Here is a 6,177-nt window from a genome sequence, read left to right as displayed (position 1 = left end):
GAACACTTCAGAGGCGGTGTGCTAACGCCTTTAGCTTAGCAGCTACAGTGAAGTTTTTGGCTTTAAAGAAGGTCTAAACAATGTTGTTTCAAATCAATTTGGGATCTCAGGATTTCCAAAAACTTGACCTGTTTGGAGCCCATCTACTTCAGTTGTTAAGGAGAATGCTGCAACGCTGTTTTTGCTGTGAACATTCTCCTCCCTTGGATGACAGTGTACTTAATGTTCCCAACCAAATTAAATTACCAGAACCTGGCACACAGTGAACCTGGGGCTTCTGGAGCTCATCAGAGTTTGGAACAGCAATACTGTCAAAGTCAGTCACAACATGTGCCCTAAGACAGACATCTGAGGTATGCTTGGAAGCTCACATTTTGCCAATTCTAAGACAATATAATAATCTCTGAGATCATGATCATAAAGCATCTCCCTTCAGAATTTTTGTTTAGTTGGCAGTAGCTGTTCCGACTGCAGCTTTTCTGTTTCTGTGAAAAAAAAAAGCTGTGAACAAAGTGCACATCTGCACTGCATCATCAGTGGCATCAGGAGAGAAGAACCTCGTGTGTTGTTCTCTAAATACAGGATACATCCTGCATTAGTATGCCAGTATCTGTCCAACAGATGTGAGCAGCAGTGCAGCAGAACCTGGGATTGTGTAAGATCCCTCTGACAGCTCTGAGCAGAAGAGAGAGGAAAGCGAGGATGAGGAAAACAGGAAATAATCGAGGAGAAAATCATGGAATAGAAAGAGGGCACAAAGCCCTCTCTTCGACTGGAATACAGATTGTTTTACACAGTGATAATGAGGAATGACCCTTTTGCTACAAAAACCCTGCGAGCAGAATGAACACGAAACAGGGATCATATGGAAACAATGTGATGCTGATGGCGGGTCAGGGAGAAGCTGCGGCTCCGCTTGCTTTATTTCTGTGTGCACCACCTGCTGTGTAAGATTAGGCAATTATATCGCTGTTTTTAGAGCCTTCAAATAGAGCAGGAGGCTATGAATATTGTGCAGCTGCCATTTCCACACACACACACACGCCTGCACCCATCCCAACTGATGTGATTTAACTACTAGTGAGCAAATGAACGAAGGGGAAAGCACTCCATATTGCGCAACACACGAGCAAACGAGACTGTGATCAAGTGTGTAAATGTCTGGTTGTCGCTGCACAGACGTGTGTGTGTTGCTACGCAAATGTTTGTCTGTGAATGCCTGTGAGACTGTACAGGCTCGCCTCAATGAGTGCATGCCTCTGTGTGTGTGTGTGTGTGTGTGAGAGCAGCCACAATGTCCAGATGGGATCAATACTCCCATTATAATTGATGAGTGGCCTGGTTTCTGCACTGCTTTGTCATCCCTCCAGCGTGCACCATCAATCACGCTTTTCTTTTTGTTCTGGCACATTCTAAAACTGGGCCGAAAAATGTGGGTCGAAACATAAAGCTTCTACAAGTGATGCTGGAGAGGCGTGGCAGCGTGAAGAGATAAAACATGTCATGTTGCAGACACATTCGTCAAGTTAGCATCGACTTATCCAACCAGGAAGCAAGAGGAGGATACATCATATCTGTGCAAGTGGGGGCTAATTACTAATAAAGACAAAGAACAATAAAAATAAAATGTAATTGTTATCAGAGGTAAATTTGTGTGTGCCAGTCCCACATAATTTATTACAGCAATTCATATACTGATGGCCGTGGCTGCCATGCAAGGTGCCGACCATCAGGAGCAATTTGGGGTTCAGTATCTTGCCCGAGGACACGTCGACATGCAGACCAGAGGAATCGAACCAGCGACTGTCGGAACATCTTCAGTCATGGCAACAAAACTAGGTGTTTTTTAAGAAGACTTCCAGACATGTCCAGCTGTGTTTGTGGCAATTTTAAGCCAATAAATGATCATTTCTGAACCTTAACTGAGTCTTTTTTTGTGCCTTTATTTAAGCAGACTTTTAACACAGCGTTGTCACAACATACAACTAAAACGGCCCCTACAGAAATCTCAAGTTGCATCATTAAGAAATGTTAACTTAGGCTTAGGGTTAGGGAAACGTCCACAAAAACAGTCCTATTTGTGTTTATGTACCGACTGAAGCCGTGTTTACTGCTGGTCCAGCGTTCAAGTGTCAAACTTCAACTGTGTGAGGAAGACAGACGATCAGTGGGCAACCTACAGGCTTGAGTTTCTTTTAAAAAACATTAAAAACACATTACATTTAATTTACGTCGACAGACAGACAGAACGGCAGTTCTGTTTATCGCACCACCTTTTCCACCCTCTCCAGTTCTTCTGCTCAAACACTCGGTACATCTTTTCATGAAAGGTCAAAACAACAAAGAGTGTATTTTAAGAGAAAGGCAGAGATTCGGGGGAGAAAGAGAGAGAGAGAGGACAGAACAGAACAGAACAAATACATTTCAGAGACCTGGTCACCATAGCAACAGCTGTCAGATAACTGCAGCTCCCTAATCATCCAGCTGCCACAAAAAAAAAAAAAAAAAAACAGTCGAGGAAATTGGAAACTGGATGAATTGGTGGAGAGAGGCGAAAGACGTATAAGAATAAAGTCAAATTAATCATGTAAATTTGTCTTTTTTCCTTTTTCTTTTTTTTTTTTTCAAGAATCTGTCTGACGCTGATTACAGTTTAATCATCTGCAGTGAGGTGCAGAGAAATGCTTGGTCACCGTTCCTGCCGGAGAGACAAACGGGAGCTGCGTTTTATTTGTAATCACGGAGGATTGATTTCTTATCGGAGACGAGTCCAGTCTGTCACACCGCCGGAGACAGATGCTGCCAGGAAAACACACACACACACGGAAACACACACACACGAACACAACTGATCAAACTTTCAAAAGGTTTCTGTGAGAAATATAAACATCTAAAGCCTTTAATTCACTCTTTATGATGCCAGCTCATCCATCAGATACAGAGATACTGAGCTGACCTTGATGATTTTGGTCTTCATGAATAACATTGACCTGCTGGTGGACCCAGAGGTAGAATCAGGGGCCAAACCATCTGAAGTTCAGCTACAATCACTCAGATCTGGAGGCTGACCAATACAACCGCAGCTCTCTGGAGCAGCTGCGGGGTTAAGTGCCTTGCTCAGGGGATCTCTGTGGCACTCACTGATGCAGCGGAGGGTGTTACTGTCTCACTTCTCCTGCCAAGACTTTTCCAGCCCGTGTGGGGATTCGGGTCACAAGCGCTAACCTTTAGCTCGCAGGCTCTGTAAATGCCACAGTGTGAATGTCCTACTTAGAGGTCTAATGGCAGTCGCTGGACTGGATCACCAGTCAGGAAACTTTAGGTTAATTTTGCTATGAGCACAAAACCTCTGGATCGAACTCTTCGATCCAAATATAGATACCAGACACCATTCTGATATTAACATGTTTGCCTTTACATTGAATAATAAAAATACGCTCTAAACCGCAGTTGAAAATGATTTATATTGCAGTAAATGTATTACTGTGGTCAGGAAGCAAAAGTAAGTAGCAGAAATATGAGATCTGTGTGTGTGTGTGTGTGTGTGTGTATTGTGTGTGTGTGTGTGTGTGTGTGTGTGTGTGCACCTGCAAATGGGCAGGATGCCATGCGTGCACTGATGTACATCATCGCTGCATCACCGAGCTCAGACATGTCCTGCTGAGATAAACATGGACACACACACACACACACACACACACACACACACACACACACACACACTGATAGGTGAATGAGCAGACACATAGCCATACTAATGCGACAGGTGTTTGAATGGTTCAGGTGTAATGACTGCACAGCCTGAGACTTACAGCTACTGGCAGCAGGACACACACACACACACACACACACACACACACACACACACACACACACACACACACACACACACACACACACACACCTGCTCTCAGATCCTCTGTTGAGTGTTGTGTAAGGCTCTTTTGTCTGTGAGAGAAGGGGGGACCTCTGTAGTCCTCTTCAGCTTGAAGAGGCTGGTGAGTGTTGTAACAGAAACCAGCACACAAACACACACACATGTCTCAGAAGTGGGTGCTGCCCGATGTAACGGTGCGCTCACACTCGCGCTACAACAGACAGTGATCATCTGAATGAAAAACTTTGAAACAAGGATAAAAAACAACAACTGTATTTGCAGTTAAATCTGTATGTAGAGACAATTTGATGTCTCGGTTTATGAAATCAGATCCAAGTGGAAAACAACAACAACACCACGAGCACGATGGAGTGAAAGAGTGTACAAAGTCTCTACTTCAACCTCTTCATTAGTACAGCTGAGGCTTCTGGGTAATCTTATTAGCTCTGCTAGAGAATATATTTTCACCAGCAGTGGTGGTTTTATAACAGTGAAGACAATAACTCCCATGATCGCGCGCTACTTACGTCTTTTGTTTTAACTGAGAGCAGCTTCGATACGGTGCAGTTAAAAGAAACTCGGTGTAAATGTTCGGTGATGTCAGGGAGCTACTGAAGTTAATCAAAATCTAACTTGTCAGGTGGAGATGAAGCCACAACTCAGCAAATAGGATCTGATATCTGAAAAGCATATATGAGATAACAGCATCAGAGCATCAGTGGGAAAACACATCACCGACATCTGTGTCGCTGAGGGCCCCAGCCTGTCCAGTCTATGATGGGAACTACACACAACAGCTCCAGGATCAGCACTCTGGACAGAGCTAGTGACACATCTGCCTCAGGGAGAATTCAGCTAGACTATTTTGTAATTGAAATTACAAAACAAAACAAAACAAAAAAAAAAACCAACATCCCACCGGGCATGAAAAGAGAGAGAGAGAGAGCGAGGACGATAGTTAATGAGCAGCCACATCTGACTGCGCTCTACTTGAATGGCCTCCCTCTTTCCACTCCTCTTACTTTCTGCTTTTCTTTCGCTTGCTCTCTTGCACCTTTTCTGCCCTCCAGCTGGTTGATCTCTCTCTTCACTTTCGTCTCCCTGCTTCCCTCCCTCCTCTCTAGCGTCTGTTACTGCAGACCTCAGAGGCGGCGTGTGTGAGGGAAAGAAGAGTTTGAATGGACTGATATTTACCTAAATCAACACCTCAGATCTGACGTATGACGACATATTGAAGGGAGCTTTACTTTGTAGAAATGACACTCAAATGTTCCTGGATAAATAAGATGGCACTTAAAGTATCCTGCATAAAAAAAACATTCAGACATTTTCACAGGACTTATTGCCTCATATGAATTAAATAACAAACCACAAAAAAAATATCTCAGTCATTTTCAGATATCAAGCCACAAAACACGCTTCCCTGATGGAGAACAGGGTGTATGTTACTTTTTTGGAATGGCTGCACTGCTGAATGAATAATTTACAATAATTTCTATTTGTGTATTTGCGTGTGTGCACGTGTAGTTGTGTGTGTGTGTGTGTGTGTGTGTGTGTGTGTGTGTGTGTGTGTGTGTGTGTGCCGACAGCTCAGCTTCCTTCTCCTCCGCCTACGCTTAGTGCACTTTCTGCTCCAGCCGGATCTCGGATGTTATAATAGAAACAACGTCCGAGCTGTAGCTGCACCACGAGTGTTTCTCGCAGCGAACAAAGCAGGAAGGTAGTACAAGCAGTGGAGAGTCGTGGTTGTATCAAATATGTCAAACCGTGTCATTTTCTTTGTTTAATACTGTTTCTTTGTTAACTCATTTCATCCAGGCGTGTAATTTGTTCTCCACGATGCAGCCTCTTTCCATCATAGAGCAGAAATTAAACAAGACAATGAACATATCGCAACAGAAGCATCATGTTTGAGACCAATATCAATACATCTATGTAAGAATTTAGATTTATCATTTATTTTTTTCAAGAAAAAAACATCAGAAACTACATCCCGCCAGACGATGATAATAAGTGTTTTGTAACTCACTACAGGCATACACCACTTCTGCTACTCTTTTAAAGGTGTAGCAAATAAACTGTCGTTAGCAAGTAGATAAATGGCGCTACAGTATTAGCTGAGAGTGGGACTCTGCCCACACCTCAACTTTGGATAAGGGAGGAAGTCATTGCAGTCAGCAGGGCTGATCATCTGGCATCACGGTGAACACAGCTGAACACTGGACTGGGATTAAACACGGCCTCTGATGCCAGTTTGAAGACAGGTGACAAAGTATGGAGGCGATTTACAACCTGGAGTA

This window comes from Acanthopagrus latus, chromosome 3, assembly GCF_904848185.1.
Source record: "Acanthopagrus latus isolate v.2019 chromosome 3, fAcaLat1.1, whole genome shotgun sequence".
Classification (NCBI taxonomy): domain Eukaryota; kingdom Metazoa; phylum Chordata; class Actinopteri; order Spariformes; family Sparidae; genus Acanthopagrus; species Acanthopagrus latus.
The sequence above is the reverse complement of the archived record's forward strand: the minus strand, read 5'-3'. Positions refer to the sequence as shown.